Genomic DNA, 22728 nt, shown 5'->3' on the forward strand with positions numbered 1-22728 from the left:
TTCTCACTGGGACCAGCGGGCACTTTAGTGATACCAGCACTGACCGTGCATTTATACTTATTTATTCACCGTCTCTTCTTTCTTTTCCCTCACTGTTGAGAACTTTATGATGAAACACACACGTTTTCTTTATGGGAAGAAAGCAACCGATGAGAAGTGGGTGTGCTAGTGAGCACTAACCAGCAAGCCCCCCTTGGTGCTTTCTTCCCTTTCTCACAATTTTTTCACGCATCTCATTGGAATTTTCTTTTTTTCCTGTGATGTATTGACATGTTTTATTAAAACTTGAATATATAGACACTTGAACTAGTGGTAGCAAGCCTTTCCTTAGAGGAAGTCTTTGAAAAGTGTTATAAACCCCTCCAGTGTCTTAAATTTGGAGGGGTGTTGTTCAATACCAGTCATGCCCTGTTCTGTTGAGAGTAAATAAAATGAGGGCCAAACGGGAGCAGTCCAGATTTGTGCATGTTATTAGCTCTGTTTGTCAAATTCTTTAATACTTTTCATAATTTAATAGTTCACAAGTGAGCAAAAGACATACGATTAAACACCAGGAGACAAGAGGCTTGCAGCGATTGGCCTGGCGGTGGCCTTTTCCATGTTTTTTTAGGGAACTATACATTTTATATAAGCTTAAAACTTAATGTCTGAGACATGAAAGTAAGTTTTTATATGGTGCTGCAATGGGAGAGGCCTCTTGAAAAGGGTTAGGTTGCGTCTCCTGCATATAAGTTCTAAATCAGATGACTGTTCCCAAGCATTGGACAAAATGGTTGGCTAGGATGAAAAGAGTTTGAGGTTGCTTTTTAGGTCTCGCCTAAGCAGAGCGCATGCACTGCAAAGGATACCGTTGGCCGTCGTGCAGCTCTTTTTACAAAGCACATACTCGTGCTTGTGGCGGCATACTCCTTGCGGGAGTGTGCAGCGGCGCGTCACAAGCACGAGTATGTGCTTTGAAAAAGAGCATTGGAAATAAACAAAGGCCCCCTGAACTTTGTAAGGTTGATACCTAGGACAGGGATAGATATATATGAAAAAAACAATTCCTAGGCTATCATCAAGCAATGCATATAAATGTGCGGAAGGTTTCGCTTGAAAAACAGTACACTAAATTGACCAAAATCTGTTGTGAATTTTATTTAATAAAATACATTTTTATACATAAAAAGTTAAAAACCAACACAGGGATAAATCATCTATGTCGAAACATACATGCTATTCATAAGTGTCATCACATAAGCAAAGCATTATATATAAAAAAATGATGTTATACATATATACATCAGTATATTCAATCTAATGGACCAATTGCTATTAAAGTAGTAATTTTATCAACTCGCGTTTCGGCGTACCCAACGCTTTCTTCAGGAAACTACCACAATACCTGTAACCAGATTTATTTACATTGGATTAAAAAACTTTTATAAATACAACTTTATTTTGTTTAATTAATAAAATCAAAAAATCTATTTTTTTTTAAAAACCGGACATAATTTTGTATATGATTATCTTAGTCTATGATAATCCACTGTGTAGCTCTATACATTCTAGACCTTCATAAACATTTCCAGAATGTTACAATTTATTAATTTTACAGTAAACTAACATATAACATGTACTGTGTTCTAAGCCCTTCCTTGTTCGCAAAAACAGAGACAATACTTGATAAAATTGTTATGGCTTGTATCTAAAACTGGAGCACTCACTTAGTTAGTGGTATTTCAATGTCTAGATGGATAATTGATAGAAGCAGACGAAATGAAAAACCACAAGTAAAGGAATAGGTCCAAATAGACCTCCTGTTTACGTTAAGATTTATAGTTTGTATGACAGAAAGAGAAAATAAACTGGGGGTACTAAGACCTCATGTTAACATACTCCCTACGTCAAATGTTGTTGATGTAAAATAGAGAAGGTTGAAAGAACTTACTCTATATCTTGTAAACCAGAGAAGAACTATCTTCGTTTCTCTATGTATGTTTTTGTGCTTGGATAAAATATTCCTATAAAATGAAAGAATGGACATTGATATCCAACTTTATTTATATGTATGTGACATACCACTGATAAGTGTCTGCAAATTTAATGATAAAAGAGCACAACTTACTAAAAAATCCACAATAATGATATTTGGATTATAAGCTCAATTGCTACTTTCGAAATTGATGATCTTGTCTTTTTAAGGAAATCTTCTTAATATCTGTAAATATAGGTTGGTATAAAAAATATAATGAGATGAAAAAGTCTTTACATTTCAATAACTCGCATTTCTGTGATGTTACGCTTATTTCTAATATGTGACTCTTCGATATCTAACTCGTGTCTAATTCTATAGCAATGTTCATATTCTCGATGTTATATAGAAATATAGACATTACTAATTCTCGGGTAGCTTGATTAGTTCTAGTCTCCTCATTATCGTAACATAATAAGAGAAGCAGTACATATAGTAAAGCGATGCATTACACTCAAGAGACGCGCTCTATAAAGGGTCAGCTTATGGCGCGTGCTTAACCTCTGTTACCAAGTGCCTAACTATTTTCATCTTTCTATGAAGTAGGAAACAAGCTGTCATCACGTAAGGCTTCGCGTCTGAACAGCCATGTAATGGGGATGGCGCTAATATTCAAATAGCTAAATCTTATGCCAGGATATTCATACCTGTGTAAAATACCGTAACGCCCTCACATAGCCGCGATTATAGGATCCAAACAATATTGTCTCTCTTGCGTGTAGTATCTAAGCAGATGGGGTACAGAAATATAAAACGTAGGCATATAGTTTAGGTCGTGATTTATGCAAATGTGCCCTAAATCTACATCATATTCCTTGTATGAAATCGAGAAATTGGAGTCCAACTTACATACCTATTAATCAAACCATTGATGGCGGCATTTATGTGTTAATGGCAAAAGCTGACTCGAAGTAGGACGATAACCAAACAGCTTGGTCTCTTTGTGAACAAACCCGGTAGGGCTGTAATATAGAATAAGAGACGATAAGACGCTAATGCTATCTAACTTTGAAAAAGAGCAGACTGCTCTCCCCAGCACGCACGCACCACACGCGGGTGCACCCCTCCGCCTCTCTCTCCCGCTAAACTTTCAGCGAGAGGCGCGCGCTTGTTTTTACTGCATGCTCTAGTATGTGTTATTTCGCATTTTACAGCTCACGTCATTACCATTATTGATGTTATCACTATATTTTTGTGAATGTTAAACACCACTCAGTGCCTCCAGGGCTCGACAAATCTACTCGACCGCTCGCATTTGCGAGGTACATTTTATGAGGTCGAGCTATTTTTAGGTCCTACTCTCCTTTTCTGGCGAGTAGGAAAACATACTAACATTTGTCCTCCGTCTTTGAAAACGGAGCAAATGTGACAAGATAACAAGATTGAAAGACCTTTTTATTGCTCATAAAGCAAATGAGCAATAAAGATGCCTTTAAATCTTGTTATCTTGTCACATTTGCTCCGCTTTCAGAAACGGAGGTCAAGTAGGTTACTGTTAGGTTGAGGAGATTTTTCAAGGTACTAGACCTGCAGGACTAGTACCATTTTTCAGATTTTTCGAGCCCTGGCCTCGGCCTGTATTTTCATGGACTTTAAAAAAGCAGGGGTTGAGCGGCCTGGGGAGACTCACTTATTCTAAGATTGCACATTCTGATAATTAATTGTGTTAATGTTAGGATCTGAAAATGAATTGCTGGTTGTTTTCATTCTTAGTTCTGAATACATAAGGCGCTTTCTATCCTCCAGTTTTTTTTTTATGCCGTCCGCTTTCGAGGGATGGTGACAGCTTGCAAACTCTAGGGGCGGACATCTGTGTTTCCATGTTACCTCCCATAAATCATTGCTTCTCCTTCCTTGTAGCAGCGCACAGGATAAGGTCACGCTATTTAAATGTATGCACTGGGCAGCTTGAGTGTATCACTGTCTGCCACCACTGAATACCATAAGCTTCCAGCAGGTTGTGTTCAGCAGGATAGTGTGTGAGCTTAAAGTGTCTCTTCCATCAGAGGCAGGCCTTGCTGAGGCAACGAAAGTAAGAGTCCAGGAACTTGTGACCATGCCAACACCTCTCCGTGGTCTCTGAGCAGCAGCTGAATGCTAACAAAGCCATGTGAGCTTCTGGAATAATTTAACTCTCTAGGGCTCGGCAGCGCTCTTGGCAATCGTCGGACCACAATGAAAGCAGCTGAAACATGCATGACAATTTTGGCACATGTGGTGATGTAGGAAAATTATCTAATTTGCATTAGTTTAACGCATTATACTTGGCAGGTACACAAACACATGAATTCACTACATGCAGTCAATTCATTTCTATCAATGACCACATTACAACCACAACTGGACGTCGGTAATAAAAAAAGGTGCAAGTTCATGCAAGAGTGTTACGTTAGGAACACTGTGTAAACAATATGGACAGGCCCAATATGTGGTAGTAATAGGTCTAGTCACTGTTTTTGTAGCCTGGAATAAGGACCCACTAGGTACTTTTAAAAGACCCCTCACACACCAACCTGGTTGGTGTCATGCTTCATCATCGGGGTCCCAACCAGGCGGCCGAGTGCCACTTGGTTGTGCTACGACGCCTGATTACAGCGAAGCGGGTGTTGGTGCAAGTGTGATGTTAGTGGTAGTTAAAAAATACCTCTGGGAATCCTTGCCTTTGTATTTTAATTTTGGCGGCCCAGAGTATCGATTAAAATGTGTAGTGCAACTCCTAAAGGAGTAATGATCCTCTGGGTTGTCTATGTGCAGCGGTCTATATGTTTCAGCCCCCTTTGTGCTTCTTGGGGCTTTCTTCAGGACCAAAAAGTGGTGAGTAAAGTGAGTGGCAAAGTGGGTAATGCCAAGTGAAGAAAAAATGGTGATAATCCTACACACTCACTAAGGTGTCTGAAAAAAAAATAGCAATGGTGTACTCATTGGTACTCCAGAGTAGCAAAAAATCAATGCTACCAGGTAATTTTCAGAGATCGGGACTCGGAGGGGAGGCACTCCCTGTTTCCGATTTGGAATCGGAGTAGCCTCTCTGGAAACCTATCTGTGGTCCCTCGCGGTCCCGGCTAGGAACACTGCCATCTGGTGGCAAACGTACAGGTTTTAATATCCGAAATTTCTATAGAATAAAAATAAGTTTTACATCTGTATCCACAGAGATAATAACAGCACACTGAGGCCATGGCATTCGCTCAGTAAACAAGCATTGGCACAGACAATAGGTCTCGCCTTTGAGACCTTATAAGTGCTTACCCATGCAACAGTTGATGTTGTTGCACCAAGGATATTGTGCTGCATAACTAAACACTTATAAGGTCCCAAAGGCTAGACCTATTGGCTGTGCCAATGCTTGTTATAGATGTGGCTGTTGGGAGTTAGACTGGCACTTCATGGTTGGGTTGAGTGTTAAAGGTTGAGTCAAATACTAGATTGTCATTGTGGAGATGCCATGTTGGGTGCCAGAAAGCCTGCTTGAGTGCCAGTGGCCCACATAAGAGATGATAAAGGTTCTGCAGTTCTCCAATCTGTGCAGTAATTTGATGGAAAAAGGCTGCTGTGAGTGGCAAACATTAGGGTGCTGGGACAAAATGGCATCTTGGTTGAGATTAAGGCCTGGATGATGGGCTGCCGCTTTAACACAATAGAGTGAAATTAATTGAGAGGTTTGGGGATGATGATTTTTGTTTTTGACTCGCGCTGCTCTAATTTCTAGTATATTTCAGCAGGAGATAGCAGAGAAGTCAGTATTTTGAAGATATGTTAAAGGGGTTAGGGTAAGATAACTCAGACAGTGTTCCCTAGATGCTACAGATAAAGATCTGAAGCAGAAGTAGGCTTCTGACATTTTCAGTCGTTTTAGCAAAGTTCATTAGCACACAAATTCAAGCATTATGTTATGGAATTTAGTTAGCTCTGGCTCCAAGGAGTGCAGATGTTAAACGCCTCATTGTTGAGAGAGTAGGTGGAACACCGTGTGTGCCAGTCATTTTAGCCACAAAAGGGCTGATGGCTCGAACTGTAAAGGAGATGGAAATTATCAAGTACAGACTGGTAGTTTTACTCTCTAGTTTACAGGTCCGACAGCTAATAACTATGCAAGCGCCACCATACAGCTATCTAAGTGTTAACAAGAAACTGAGCATCCCTATAACATCAACATTAATTGACATTATCCTATGTGTTGGTTTGCCGATCAGTCCTTTCCCTTGAACCTTACCATCTAACGGTTTATTTTTCAAGCATTTTCTCTTTTCAAAAAATTCGTAATCGTTTTTCTTCTTAATAAAATATCAAATGACAGAAGTAGTTGCGCCTGTAACAATTGGAAGGACATCAATTAGCATAAATATTAAAAGTTTACACCGGTTTGCAGCATTTGTAAATCTAAGGCTCCGGCTGGATTCACTAATCCACCAATTGTAAGAAGTTTTATTTGTATTTGAATAGCTTTTAACTGCTTGAGTACTCGAAGAGGCCTCTAAATATATTGTCTCTTGTGAATCTAAGTAATTTCTCGGTATTTCAATCCTTTTCTCCCTACTTTGTTGTTTAGATTCACCTGGGAGTAGACCACTTCATTACTCCTTGCTCTGTTTCAATGTCTGGCAAAATTTGGAAGCATTTGTTAGTCGACATTTGTAATTTGTTTTAGGTACACAGTGTAACTCATCAAATAAATATCCCCAGGTTGAATTAATGTAAACGAAATCTTTGTTCTGAACAATTCAGAATATTTTTGAAATTAAAAAAAGTGTAGTTCTGTAAGAAAATGCAAAATAATGCAAATTCTATAAACCCTTGACAGTTTAGGTAAGTGAAAAGAAATGGTGTCAAGCAAATGAAAAGTGGCTGCATGTGATGAACATCCTAACTCGTTAAGAAAATGTTAAAAAATGAGGGAGGTGCCTGGAAAATAAAGAGGGAAATACTCCAAAAGATAGCCTTCATTTGTGTTAAGGGCATAATGGAAAACCCAGGATGAACAAACTTTGGCGAAGCTAGTAAGTCTCGCCTTTGGGACCTATTGGTTTTACCAGTGCCTTTTGGTGATTCTGAATAGCATCTGTAAAAAAAATTTGAAAAGGAAGAAAAGGCACAACGATGAGACTGACATTATTCTACTGGTGTGCGTGTGCATGACAACTTAAGCACTTGTGCGCATCCCAATGCATGCGCATGCCAGCAGAATGACTCGGGTGTCATTTGCCTAGGTTTTTTCTTATTTACAGATCCAAGAAAAGGAATTCCACTTATATCGGTAAATTAAAAAAAATCGGAGCAAAAGTGCAAAATATATATTTTTTAAAAGGGTGATGGAAGAGAAGAAAAGCAGTTCTTGAGGGAGATATCAACACAGGGTGTGGGTGAATAAAACAAGGATGAGAGCAATCAGGGGATGAGGGAGAAGCAACATTTGGGAGACGAACAAAATGTTGAGGTGCAGGAGGGGAAGGACACAGGTGCAAGTGCTGGAAAACACATGCACTCTCATGGTGAGCTTAACTAAGAAGTAAAAAAAGCTTCTTAAAAATAAATAGTAGAAGTATACAAATCAGTCAATTAAACTGATGGCAAAATGATTATGCTCTACGGGTGGGGCAAACACAAGATGGACAAGAAGGGACAAGAAAAGTCATAGAATATGGTGCAAACAAATGAGTGACAATAAAACCAACCAATGGCATGCAGTGGGCAGGCTCAGAGCATCTGTAATTTCTTGGTAAGCACACAATAGATCTTGTAGATCTTTCGCTATCAGACATCTTGAAGCTGTCTGGTAGGCAAGATGTAAAAACAGACATTAACCCATAATAATATTTAAAAATACACTGATTTTTTGTTTTTGCAACATTTTAAATGAAAAAAATATTTCTCCAGTTAAACAACTTAAGATATTATTTTATTTTGATCTTGCTGCGCTGCCAGACTGGGAGTCTTAGAGCCCCGCAAAGATTTCTCACTGTTACTTTTCTAAGGGGTATGAGATGGCTATAGAACTGTGAACATATATTTTGTTTTTAAAAGGATGCCAGCAACCTTAACAAAAACAAGCTTTTGTAATGCAATAGGTCTCGCATTATTAAAGTTTGAGATATTGGCATTGCTAATAATAATGCAACACCAATAGCAATAGCTATTGCATTTTTGCATGCGCGCTGCCACAGGCTCGACCTAAAAATTGGCTGAAACACTGGCGAGGAGAGAGGGAGAAGAGAGAATAGAAGGCATTAGTGATGAGGCAGAGGGGATACAGAAAAAAGCATTGTGCAAGGATGAGAGAGAGCGAATGGCAGTTAAGAGGAGGCTCAAATGATATTGTAGTGAGACAGCTGCAGTAAAAAGAGTAGAGCGAGAGAGAGAAGGAAGGACAGAAATGAGGAAAGGCCAAAAATATGTGCAAGGAAACATCCATCTGGAATTTGGGTGAAGGGGGGTAAGAAATACAGAAATAAGTAAAGGGAGCAACAGCGGAAAGAGTTGTGGTGGGACGGTCAAACCAAGAAATATTAGACAGTTAGACAGACGTTAGATAGATAGATAGATAGATAGTTATGGTGAGATGTACCAGAGCAAAATATGGTGGTGAGAGCTTCAGAACAAGAATTAGTCTGGAGGCGAGATAGAGAAAGAGAAAAAATGCAGCAGATCGAGAGGGGCCAACAAGCAATACTACAGGAACAAAATGACATCAGATGATAGAGAGTGGACAGAAGAAAAATATTGTAGAGGAGATGACAAGGACATAGTGATAGGAATGGGAAGAGGCAGTATAAGAGAGCAGAGAGAAAGTGGAGCACAGAGAAGGGCAAAGTGCGACAGAGCTAAACACACAAGAGAGAAGGACAAAACCATAACTAAGGGGCCGATTATTATTGCGGATACTCCGCATCCTCCGGGCCGCCGGAATCCACAGCCGGCCCGGAGGACGCGGATTATCCGCTGCGGACTGGTAAAAGACCACCCGCCAGATTAGGATGGCTGGGGGATCTTTTTCCCGTCCGCCGCTTTTCCGCTGCGGTCGCCTTCCGACCGCGGCGGAAAAGCACTAACCTGGCTGGCGGTGTCTAGCAGACACCGCCAGCCATATTAGGATAGCTGCGGTCATATGCCTTTCGGCATACAGTGTTGTCTTCGGGGGCCCGTTGCGTGCCCCCAGGGGTGAAGGGGGATGGGGGGTGCACATGGGGGGTACCTATGATACCCCCCTCCCTTTGCGTGCAGAAAGCGGCAGGCACCACGCGGTGCCTGCAGCTTCGTGCATGCAAAGGTAAACATGCATTTTTTTTAACATTGCGGCGTGTGCTGCTTCAAGCAGCACCCGCCGCAATGTTAAGAATACAGGATATGACCGCCAGGGTGGCGGTCACATCCTAATTGGCACGGAGGGACCGCCGCTGCCCCTGCGGACGGTCCCTCCTCCTCTGGGGTGGCGGACGGACGCAGGTCCGTCCGCCATCCTAATAGGCCCCTAATTTAGGGAAGGGCAGAACAAGAGCACATCGCAGAATAAATATACTAGAGAGGAGGAGAAAGCCGGACTGGAGAGTTGGCTTAACAGTAAATGTTGAAGAAGAACACAAAAATACATATTAGAACGTTTCGATAGACATTGGGAAGACGAAAGAGCAGGAGAAAGTGATATACAAAGGGAGCGAATAAGGGTGCACGAGGATGAGAGAGAACGAGACAGTGAGGAGAGAAATTGAGGTGGGGAGAAGGAGAGAGAGCGAGCGCTTAAAACAGAGCCGATATATAAAAAAAAATAGGTGAAGGAGAAACCTATTCACACTGTGCATGTTGGCTAATGACATGTACAACACAGTGCAGGGAAAAGCATAATAAAAATATTTTATAAAACCCTGAAAGAGCTCCGATTGAGAAAAGTCCTATCCCTTACCAACAGCTCCCTCAGCAGTTCCAGGAATAACCTGAAGGAGAGGGGTCGGAGAAGGGGGGCGGAATGCAAGCAGCACCCAGCCTGTTACAGAAGCCAATTCCAGGCCGGCGGCCCAGCAGGGACTTCCGTCACGGGCCAATTTTCTCGCTGGGAAGGCAAAAAAATAAGTACTCACATTACCCCTCCCCCGCTATCGTGCAACTTACTCCCCCCTCCTCTCTACAGTACTGGGAGGAAAAAAAAAAAGTGAAGCTTCGCATGTGATTGGTGCTACTCCAGCGGCACAGTGAGTAGAGCTGTCCCGGGAATCGGGATGAGGCAGACAGTGCTACTGCCACAGCGAGGATGGTCAGATGAGCTGTGCGGCGGTTTCCTGCCAGGGCAGGTACTTTTGCCAACCTGTCTACTTTGGTGCATTGCTGCCCACAGTCAACATTAACCGGAACAGCAAACGTACCTCCTAGCAGCGTGCGTGTCTGTTTTAGTCTGCTTATTGAAAAATTAAAGTCCCTGTGTCAGAGAAAGGAAACGAAAGCTGTCCATAAACAAGTTAAAAATGAAAGTGCTGTCCGCGTTCTCACATGAGGATGCACGGTATCTTGCGTCGCGTTGGGAGGCAAGTTAGTAAACAACACAACAGCATTCCCATAGACAGGCCTTCTCCGCATCAAATACAGACAAGCAAGGGGTTTGGGAGTGGTGACGACGGCAAGCACACGAATGGTGCGCGCGCGCGCCCCACAGCAAGCCATGTATTTTACATTATCGTGCACATGTCTGGGCACGATAATGCAAACCAGATGCTACTCTGTGCGCGTAACAGACACCAATGGGAAGTGAGCGGAGCAAAGGCGGGACATGCGCCCGCCTTTGCCCAATTGCGTGCTGTATATTTTTAAAAAACGCACACAAAAGCCAATTGCTGCCGACAAAAACAAAACCACACGCACAAGCTTGTGGTCCGCTTTCTGAAGCCCCTACATGATGTCTTGCGCTCTGCAAGCAGTGCTGCGCAGTGCACCGCTATGCGTGAGACCTAAAAAAACAACTTCAATCTGTAGAAGTATTTTTTTCCCCCCACAACATGTTCCTTGGATTCATTGCTAAAATAAATACCCTGGCCTAATTCACGAAGCACTAGGATGGAAAGTTGGAATTTTGTTCCCATAGCCTTACTCCAATGTTGGAGCACATGGTTTACTTTGAAAGAATCTGCAAAGTATTTACAAAGTGCCCCAGGATATAAAAATGTTTGCACTTGAAGCTGTTACACCAGATAAATAATTGCATGTGTATGAAGGCGACATAAATGTACCTTTTTTCCTGTTCCTTTTATCTCCCCAAAAAAACCTCTTCCTTTGTACCTCTAATACATGTGGAGTGCATTGCTTCCCATAGCTATCCGGCAAACAAACGCTTTCTCACTTCCTTGGGCAGGAGTACATGTGTGTGGAATTCAAGGAAGGAAAACTAATTGCAAGAGTCGTGATTTGCTTGTGGCCCTTCCTTTTATTGCGAGGCCTGCTAGATTTGCCCTCGGATCCTACCTCTGCCCTAAATTTTCAGATATGAAAATCACATTCAAAGATGCACTTAATGAACGTAAAATACCCCCTATCCACGGACTCAGAACTTACAATCCACACAAGTTGTCACTGTTCACGTAAATTCGTTGCAGGTGCAAAAACATTTTTGTGAAATAGTCCTTTGACCTTACGAGTGTAGAGCCTACGTCCTGCTTGTGCACAAAGGTAGTATGTCGGGTTTTTCTACATTGTTTTGTAAAGAACACGCTGCCATAAATACTACGAGCTTCTTAGAATTACAGGCCACGCACGGCTTTGTGGCTATCATGCTCTAAATGTTTGCAGACTGATTTTCAAAAATGCATTCTGAAAGTGTGATAGGGCTCCACTGGAAAAATTAACAACACTAAGGATTTGCATCTATTGCCAAAGCTTCGGGCACTGCGATCATACTGTTCAAGATTGATCAAAATATTATCTTGTGGATCACTTGAAAGGTGAGACGTTTCAATGGGGGTCACCCCAAAGCTACCCTTAGGTCGAGGTGCAACCTTGGAGGCATTGGAAATAGAGCTTGGACTTCACAGCTGAGCCTCTTCGATTTGTACTTTACCTTATACATAACTATACAAGAAATCAAAGCATTTCAACTCGCAATGAAATCCTCCTTTCTGAAGTCAAAGGGCAAATCAGTTGCATTTTTGTATGGTGCGGCTTCAAGGTACTGCATTAGATGAGAAGGCAGACACATTCCCAGGAGACTTAACATGTTCCAATAGGTAGCATCTATTCTTCATATGTACTAGTGTGTGTGGGCTTACCACCATGTCTCGTTGGTGAGGCCTACCAAACAAGTGTATTGTATACTTTGAGTGAATACAAGAAGCGTGACCAAAACAAAATTCCTATATAATGAGACTAGTATGCACGGGTTGTTTCTGATGTTTTATAAAGTTTGGAAGCTCTTCCTGTGGTTGGACTTCCTTTCTACAATGGACAACTAATTTATCATTATCTGATATCGCAACTTGCCAGCCTGGCTACTGAAATTCTCCAATACGGTCTTGGTAGTTTTCCCCCTAATTTCTCCACCAGTTTGAAAGAAGTGACAAAGCCCTCATCTGCCACTCTTACCAGATATCAGATCTCACAACTGCATATTTTTCAAATAGCTAGCCTTTGTTTTATTTAATTTAAAATCGTGCTACTGTCAACGTTTTGCTATTTCAGAATATTACTATGCAGTGGAACCAGATATAGAAGCTGTGGTTTTGCATAAGAATAATTTAGCATTTGGTCTTTGCAAAAAGGTTTTCACTGTATTTGGGTAATTAACAGGCCATCTTGACATAGAAAATCTTACAAGGGGGTTGATGCTTCATAATCTTTGAGAGTATGTCTGTTACCCAGCATGGCACAAACTGACATAGGCACCATTACCAGCAGATTTCCTACAACACAAATGGGCCTATTCACAAAGGTAACTCCAGGTCCACACATTGCTGAACACACTAATATTGCAACACCCTTCTAAAGAAATCAGTGAAGGTAGGGACTTAAAATAGTACCCCCTTGGAAATGTTAAGATTAATTACATTCTAATGTTACAAAATTACATATAATTTAAAAAAAATATATTTTATAATCCAATATTTTACAAGTGTTCTAAATTAAAAAAAGTAATTGAAACTTTCATATTTGAAGTATAAAACTAGTTTAAATTATTTCTATGTATAATTTTTGTAATCGTTAATATATAATAAATAAATATTTTACTTCAAGCAGGATTTTAAAAAAAAATCTTTAAGAAAATGCTACATTTAATTTAATGTATTTACATTAATTATATTTACTTCAAAATTAATTTAATAACACTGTGGAATTTTTTAATCCTATTCTAAAATAATACACGTAAATATATACAATTCATTCATGGTAATATTTAAAATAAAATACTTTTCTAAATGTTTTAAAATGTAATTCATTTTTTACATTTTCCCTATACTTCACCATTTGGAAACCTCTGCACCTGATGTAAGAGATCTCCCAATGGTAAAATATAGGGAAAAGTAAAAACATTTATCAAACTTTAAAAAAATAAAGAAAATAGTAAATCAATTTGTATTTTAAATATAAATGTAAATGCATTTAAATATTTTAAATGAATAACAAAACCGTAACATGCTACAACACTATTAAATTACATTTCGCATATATTTATTTTGAATAGATTGAAGTAAAATTATTTTTCTGAAGTCTAAAAAAATCCCACCTAAAGTAAAAAAAAGTACATTTAATTATTTATTAATAATTATTAAGTGAATTAAGTGATTTAATTATAATTCAAAAACGTTTTTTAAATGTTGTTTTAACATTAAATTTAATATATTTATATTTTTAACAACTTTGAATAATTTTATTTAACATGTTTTCAGGTGGTATTTTACCTATGGGGTGCTGCAGTACCGGTGGTATGACACCACCACTTTCTCATCGGACAGTTAGAATTGTGCTCCTGTGCTCCTGTGCTCTCTGTGGTTGCGGCAGTCTGATAAATGTATGAGTGGTATGTATTTATCTCCATTTTAAGGCTGGTTCCAGGAATTGCAGGAAAGCTGAATGATGAATCTCTATTTTCTTCATCATTCCGCACTGTGCTTTCTGTGTTTTTTCTTTTTTACATTTTTTTAAAGCAGGTGTAACTTTCTTTCGTGCAGTGATGGATATTTGAGGCATTCCGTTATATTAGACAGACGCCCTGCTGCGCTTTCTAATAATCAGTGAATCTGCATGTCATTTGCATATAGCTGAAATTGCAGATGGTGATTTCTTGGCATGTGCCACCTAGTGCAGATACCTGTGTACAGTAGTAGTAGTATAAGCTTTATTCGATAAAATTGATCATAAAAGCATGTACATATTAAAATTCGAGTACTAAAAACATGTGACCATATAGAAATGTATTATACTATACAATTAGTTCCATACAGTTAAAAACCATACAGTTAAAAAGATGAGTGGGGGATAAAAAAGGGGAAATCCATTTTCACAAGGCCAATAATATCAGATTACATCCATAGAGGATATTACACTAAACATTGTTCTCTTAGAGCTCGCTCTTATCTTATCTGTCAGCCATGCGTATCCCAGGTGTTAGAGCATATCACGTTTTTTGCCTGGATCTTTGTTCTTATCAACCATGCGTATCCCAGATATTTGGCTACTCCACAAATCAATGTCAGAGAAGAAGTATCAGTCTTTAAAATACGTAATGCAGCACAATGGTTCATTAGGCCTACCATTTTACAGACCGGGTTGAGCCATTTGGCTCTAGCCGTCCTGTAGGCCGGGCATGCAAATAAGAAATGGGCAATAGACTAATTGAAATAGGCACATCCTGGGCAGGGTGCTGGTATTGAATTGAGCCCCTTCCAAGATGCTATTACATTACTAAGCGGGAGGGTCCCTAGTCTCATCTTCATATATAGGACCCTGTCCATGGGAACCTGTATAAAATCGAGGTAGGGTTGTAATTTGCAGATGGATTTATGCTCGAAGAACGCCTCGGTAACTTTCCCTGTTTTGGGGTTAGATAGCTCTTGCATCTGCACCCAATCCCAATAGGCACGCTTTAGGTCCTGTTTAAATGGTGGGGTCTGGCTAACCTAAGCCTCTCTGAATCCAATATCAATTAGAAGCTGCCTAAGGTCTGCTATCCATTCGATCCTGCTCCCAGTGTCGGCTGCTACCAATTCGTCAAGGGCAGCAGCATAGTTGGACAGCTCAAAGGTCCTTCTTATGCACGCCCAAAAGAGCAGGGGACGAAGGCGTGCAATGTCCTAGTGGAACGTCTTCCCGTATCACAAAATAGGGGCTTCAACGGGGTGGAAGTAGGAAGGGACATAAGGTCTCTTAAAAACGTATTTTCTGATTTCGCAAGCTCGCTATTATTCTCGAAGCCCTAGAGTTCGGCCCTGTATAGGGCCGAAGGTAATGCTTTGCCGTCGTAGACCGCAAGCGCCGGGGCAGTTGGCCTACTCGCAGGCAGATGTTGTTCTCTAACGATAGCCCCAGACATCCGCTTGTGGCTTAGGAGCATCTTGGCTAGATGGGAACTCCATTTCATGTTTTTAGAAACCCGAATTCCCAAATAGTCAAAAGACTCGACCGTGTCCACAGGGGTATCATTCAGGGAGATGCCATTTCTAAAACGTTTTGATGGGTTGATGGTCATTAATTTAGTTTTGTTTGTGTTGATTATGAACCCCCGAGAATTGCAAAAAAAACTAAATCTGTTTAGAAGTTTTTGGAGCCCACCCGGTTACTTGGAAATCAAGAGGGTATCGACGGCGAACAGGAGGGTTGGTGTCTTCTCCCCCGCCAGAGTGGGAGCGTCAGCTGGTTCCTCTTTGAGATGGTCTACCACCCCATTTATGAATAGCGAAAACAGGGTGGTGGCCAGCACGCATCCCTGGCTCCACCCCCCCTGTTCACCACCCCCCCTGTTCACCACGATCCTCTATGTCAATTGTCCCTGTGATCCCCGCCTAATTTTGGCATAGTTGTCCATATGCAAACGTTTTATGAAGTCAAGGATCTGGGGTAGATGCCCAGTTGTTGAAGGACCTGCCAAAGCTTATCCCGGGGCACCAGGTCAAATGCAGTTTTCAGATCTATGAAGGCCAGATACAGACTGCCTTTCCCTATGGTCACTGTTTTCCAATAGATCATGAAGAATCTGAACACCTGATCCATTGTTCCCACCTTTTGCCTAAACCCCGTTTGATAGTGAGACAGGATGTTTCCATCTTCCATCCATGTTCTAATCCTCATAAGGAGCACCCTGCCAACCACCTTCTGGATTACATTGATTAAACTAATCGGTCTGTAGTTGGCAGGGTCCTCCTTATTTCCCTTCTTAAATATTGGGACGACCTCCGCGCCTTTCCAAGAATCCGGGACAGAAGATCCCCTTGCTATTATATTCATTACAAGAAAAATAAAATGGACCCAAGGCTTAGGATCATGCAAGAGCAGGTCCCCGGGAAGACCGTCGGGACCCGCTGCCTTTCCAGGAGCGATGCTATTTATTGCTAGCTCCACCTCTTGGAGCTCAAAACTGTCTAGTTTCTGGTGGGTGCCAGTGGTGGGTGGGGAGGTCTCAACGTTTGGGGACGCAAGACATTCTTCTCCCGAATAGAGATTGGAGAAGTGTTTGTGCCATTGCTGACCTGTGATATGGTTAGGGATTGGGTCAGATCCTTTTCTATTCCCTCTATTAATTAAATCCCAAAATAGTGTTGCGTCCCTCTGCTGCGAAGCATGTTTAAGTTCCTGCCAGTGAGCCTCATCCCAATTACGTTTAGCTTCCACCAGTGCCTTGGAATAATCTTTCCTTGCTGTTTTAATTGTTGGTAGATCTTTCTTTCTAACAGCAAGAGATAGTGCCACCCTCTTTTCCTTACAGCTTGGAGAATACCATGGATTGGTAGGCCTTCCTCGATCTCGCTTTAGGGCCAGTTTCCCTTCAACAATAAAAAATGAGCTTAACTTGTCAATTGATTCTTGATAAAATTGATGAAAATTGGATTGCTTCCCCATTTCACTATAAAGCACCACAAGTTCCTTATTCTTGCACTCAAGGACTTCCCTGATGCTTTTCAGTTTATATTCTTGTTGGGAGGTTTTGGGCCATTTAAGGCGTCTATTGCAATTAGAGGTGGTTACCTCTCTGGTTGACATTAAGGGAGGATTGCGTACCTTTGTCCCAAGGGGTCGCCAGACATTATTAACTTGTAGACAGAGAGGATTATGGTCACTGTCTATAGAGGGCATAACTACCATGTTCTCTAGGTCCCCCCATAGTCGAACGTCAATAACAATGTAGTCTATTCTGGACGGGGAGCTTATCCTATTAAAAGTATTAGCACCGCTTAAATCAGAGCGAGTCCTCCCATTTACAGCTCTCAGATTAAATTCCAGAGTGAGGGCATTGATTTGGATTGCCCTCTGGGACCACTTCTTAATGGGGTCTAAACTGAGGGGCGGGATAGCCCATTTTACGTCCTCTTCGGCTGCTCCCAAAAGATCATCCGCACTCCGAGGTTCGAATGTACAATTAAAGTCCCCGGCTACTACAATGTTGGAGAGTGGCGGAATGCAAGATAACATAATTTCCAAAGCTGTTATGGTCGGAGATATCTGGGCACCTACAGAACCTCTTGCATAGATGTTGAATAGTTCTAGGGCTGGACCAATGGATGTACCTCTAACAGTTAAGTGCAGAATGTCCCGTGTCAGACAGGTGTGTGTGGCAATCGTCCAGTTAAGGGAAATACTAATCCAGATTTGTAATCCTCCAGAAGGGCGACCCTTGGCTGAACTAGTTGCTGGGACAAAATAAGAAGTATAGCCAGATTTATATAAGGGAGTTAAACTCCATGTCTCCTGGAATAAACATATCTCAAACTTTTCAACAAATTTATTCCATTCTCTGAGCAATAATTTCTTCTCTAGCCCCGCTATATTCCAAGAGAGGAGATTGAGCACATTTAAATTAGTCGTGACCTCCACTGCTACATTATCTAGGGCACCCAACGGTGCCCATACTTCTTCTGCAACCAATCCCTGTCCTTTTAGAATTCCTGTAGGTAGAGGGTCAGCAGGGGCATTAGTCTCTCTGCGTCTGGCTCCAATTGTAGTAGTAAAACTATTTTCAATGGACCCGGGTTTTAGTCAGTCTACCTTTTTCAGACCAGACCCCCCTCCCGGTCTCCCTGATATTTCGTGGTCTGCCACCCTAAATGGTACCCAAAGTGGGGAATGTCTGATCTGAGTGGCAGAATGCTCTGGAGAGGAGGTGCGGAACTCCAAGGCCAGCAAATTCTCAGCGAGAACAGCATCAGTTAGCAACAGCTTAATGCAGTCTAGCTCAGAATTTCGCGATGAAATCCTCCTCGCTCTAAGGATATCCTCACGAATTATGGACCTGCTCCCCCTCACATGTCGCAACCAATGTACTGCCTTATTGCGGACGGACTCACTGTTTTTATACCCCTGCCTACAGGAGGGATTTGGGACTTTCACCATATAAACTGTTGCCTGAGTGTTCTTGATCATGCCCGGAAGGAGATGCCCCTGGGGCCTCAAGATGTTGCAAGGGGTGTGTCCAACCCCGGGGGCTTTCATTGAATCGGCATAGGTTTTTTTAGAACTAAAGACAAGGGCCATAGGAGGGATGGAATTTCCTAAATCTCGCAGCCCAGAGGGGGTCCCACCACCCCCCTCAGAAGAAGCACCGATCGTTGGTCTGTTCAGATGTGGAGAAAATGTAGGGGGAGGAGGCTGGGACAATGAGATAGCAGCTGGAAGAGGAAGCTTGGCCCTACAGTTTAAAGCTTCCACCATTTTCCTCAAAAGGTCCACCTCTTTTTGGAGTAGTTCCACTTTCTGCAACAACCCCTCATTAGAATCTCTACATCAGCTTCTAATCGCCAAGTTGTCAACACCAGTAGGGTTACATTTGTTCCTTATTGGGGGTACAGTTCCCTCTACCAAATGCTCCAGCACTGCGAATCTATTGGAACAAGGGATTAGAGGAGGATACCCATCAACTCCACTGGGACTTGTGACCCCTGGATCGTTTCCATTTGGAGATGGTGAAAGAGATGTAAATGGAGGAAATTCCTCAGTACCCTCTACCGTTAGACTATGGAGAATTGGGTTGATGGATTGGTGAGCCTGTTTTTTGAACATGGATGGAATTGTTCGTTGGGGATTATTAACTAATACCTACTCCTGATGGTCTGTGCCAGTGTCAGATGCTACATTATTGCCTCCTAAGATCTCTTCACATTCGCTTACTATTGTCTCTATTCTGTCAAGAACACAGTTGCTGGCTGCATGGCTCGCTTTTTTTACCTTTTTGCCTTTCTTGTTCCTGACTGCCCCGCCACCCTCCATTGATTTCCTTTTACCCATTGGGTACGTGTGGTTATCAGAATGGGGCTTTAACAACAACGTTTTAACAGAACACAACTTTCGCTGCCTAGAGTTCGCCAATGATGGTAATAGATACGATAAAGGCCCCCAGGTATGTCCCGAAAAAGTCCCACGAAAGGATGGTAAGAGAGTACCTTGTGTCCCGTAGCAGAAATGACAGGTGGGGGGCCCTGCCCTGCCTCTTCCTGGCGATGATGGGCCCGACCTTGGCCTGGGCTTCGCCCGGCGCTGCCCGCACGCGTCCTGCGACGCGGGAGCCCTGCGTCCCTTATGAGCATCTCCTGGCGCTTCCCAAACGCGGTGGCGGCGTGCTCACCGCAAGTGCTGCTGGGAGATGTAGTCCTAGCGGCAGCGACAGAGGCGGTGATGGCAAGGATGCTAGCGGGCAGTGGAGGCAAAAGGGGTGCAACGAGCAGGATTGCACAAAAACAGGCAAGGCAAAAGTTTTTCCAGAGTGTTTGCAGGGCTCCCTTTGTCAATACGCTGCCTCCTTCACACTTGCTCTCCCCAAGCGTGGGTCTTACAACTGCCCCAGGACGGGCCTGGCAGTGCTCTAGCCTTTGTCTCCGGGCCGGCCATCCTCACGGCGGGAGATGAGGCGAGTCTCTTGCTTCAACGTTTTTTCAAATTTTTTTTTTGTCATCTTCGCGCGCCTCCGATCAGCCGCCTTGCTGTGCCCCCACTCCGCCCCCGACCATGGGGGTATGCCGGGTCAAAGGCAGAAGGGTCTGGAAAAGAGAGCGCACTGGTGTATTCACGCTCACCTCGTTCAACGGGGCAGCGCAAGTCGGCAGTAAGGGGGAGGGCCACTATCCGCCTCTCCCGTCCAGCGCTTACCGTTGCAGTAGCAGCCTCTCTGGCCCCGGGCCGCGTAGCTCCGCTCTCTACCAAGGCCACCGATTTCCGCACGAGCACCCCGGCCAAGGTCGAACGTCCACTGGGTGCTGCAGAGGAAGGCGGGGACGGAGGAGTCGAGGGCCAGCGCCAATGCTATCATGGCCAGGTGTGCCGTACTCGTGTGAGCTGCCGAGGGTGTTTCTTCCAGGCCGTGTTTGATTCCTCCAAGCTGCCGCAGCAGTGGCCCGAAATGCGGGGGGATCAGAGGACGATCCACAGCCGCGGAATTTCGCAGTGAGTCGGCTCCGGATTTCTTCCCTAACGCTGTGAATGAGTTGGGTTGGGTTGGGTTCCTTCCTGCCGGATTATGGATGGATTTCATGGGGTTTTAGGACACGGCTCCGGCGGAGCTCTCTAGCGCACAGTGTTCGTCCCCGGACTGCCGCTGTGCTCTTCTTCAAATTTAATTACCTGTGTACAGTTTTAGGTACCACACATTAATAATAGTTATTTTCTAGACTCAGCCTAAGAGACAAGTTTAGCCATGTTGTTTAGAAGCTCATCTGCTGTTCAGCATGGCTGAAAGTTACTGAATTCCCAGATTCGCAGGCTGTTGAACCGAGGCGGAGTCTTTCCGCCCCCCAAGTTGAGTTTGTCCTGCACCTCCTAACACAAAGAAGCTATATGACGTGGCCTGAGACATCACAGCTCTTTTTTCAGTGACTCTCAGCCATGCTGAAAAGTAGATGTGCTGCTAGACAACATGGCTAGAAGACATTCACATTGACAAGGCCAATAGCTCGGGCATTGCTGAGATCCATTGGTTTTGTCAGTGCTTGTTCGGTGTTGACTGGGTTTTGCTGAACAAATGTGGAAGTGATAGTGAGAAACAGTTGAAGAACTTTAATGTGAAGCGAGGATGTGGCGTAACTGCCAGAGGTACCGACAGGGGACCTGGGGAACCAGGTTTGAATATCTGGGTCGGCTGTACAACAATGAATGTGTAATTGTGTGATGTAACTGATAAGCACTGAAAACACTCCAATACCATCGGCTGGTGTTAGCACTGTGGCAAGATGGAGGACAGAACAAGTGCTCCAATACCATTGGACTTTACACAAACAAAAAGAACTGTAGCGAAGAGGGAGATAGTGGGGGGATGGGTTAAGCAGGGAAGCAGGAGGGGATGGGGAGATGGGCAAGCAATGACAGGAAAAAAACCTTATTTGAAGTAGGATTAGCATAAAAAATTAATGTGTCATTGTGTAATGTAACTGGTGAGCACTTAAAGTGCTCCAATACCATTGGCTTGTGTTCGCTTTATAGCAAGATGGACGGCGAAGCGAGTGCTCCAATACGAATGGATCGTGTAAACACAATAAACAAGTGCTGCTTGTGTTTTAAAAACTTTTAAAGATTTAAAGAAATGTATTAGTTTATGCATATGTGCATGCATTTTAGTGGTATGTGTTTATATGTGTACAAGGGAGACGGCCTTAAAACACAAGTACTAATATGGAGGGCTTGAAAACAAAGAATAAAATAGCTCCTTAAATTGAGAGCAGTGTAAGGAGACATGTACGTGGTCCATTCGCTATTGAAGGGCCAAACACAATAAGAAGGCATGACGCCCGCAGGCTATGACAAATGGCATCTAAGAAAATGAGAGCGATGCTGTAGTTTACCAATGGTAGGAAATGAGCGGCCTGTAAGGGCACAGATGGAATACAACTTGTCTCTTCGAGACAGCGCATGTTCTGTCTAGTCGAGACTTGCAAAACGGTCACAAATGTATCTTGCCCTGTTTAGGAAACAATAGCTTGACTTTTTAACGTCACATTAAAATTACAGTAAATCAGTCTGTTTAACTTAGATCTTTTTCAGTAAATGGACATTTCCAGTAGCGCCAAGAAGCTAGAGATCATGTGCTAAAAAATGCTATATACCATAGCATTCTGTGTTTAAGACACTTTTATTAGTTGACATCGATTTTTAAGCAATGCTCTCTAGATGTTTAAATTATACCATTGAGTAGTCAAAACTACTCGCAACTTTTGTTCTCATTAGTAAACCAGGAAAAGGTCTATGTTGCCAACCCAGATGTCATTAGTTATGTTTTCTGCAGGTGTGTTTCCAATTTATTCAAATTTAAATATAGCACTGTAACATCCGAGGCTGTTGCAACACCGGAGCATCGACATATTTTAACATGGGGTAAGGCCAGAGGATATTACTGTCCCATTCGTCAGTAATTACCTCACCAGTGATCTATGAAACTTCTCTGATGCCTACATTATACCACTGTGTTACTATATATGGTGTTTTGGGTAATACAGCTAAATACATCTATGCTGGCACAAAATTTCATTCTGTTCCTTGCATCACTCTCAAGCATGTTCTACTTTTGCCAGTTATTAGTAGTTGTGCTTTTCGATGAATCGACTTTTCTCAAGTTC

The 22728-nt window shown here is 42.5% G+C and overlaps 1 protein-coding gene across 5 annotated transcripts in view; it reads left to right on the forward strand.

The window, feature by feature from the left end:
- Positions 1–22728, forward strand: part of PPIP5K2 (diphosphoinositol pentakisphosphate kinase 2) — a 1596028-nt gene that overhangs the window by 63611 nt on the left and 1509689 nt on the right. The window lies entirely within an intron of this gene.

Source organism: Lissotriton helveticus, chromosome 2_1 (genome assembly GCF_964261635.1).
Source record: "Lissotriton helveticus chromosome 2_1, aLisHel1.1, whole genome shotgun sequence".
Classification (NCBI taxonomy): domain Eukaryota; kingdom Metazoa; phylum Chordata; class Amphibia; order Caudata; family Salamandridae; genus Lissotriton; species Lissotriton helveticus.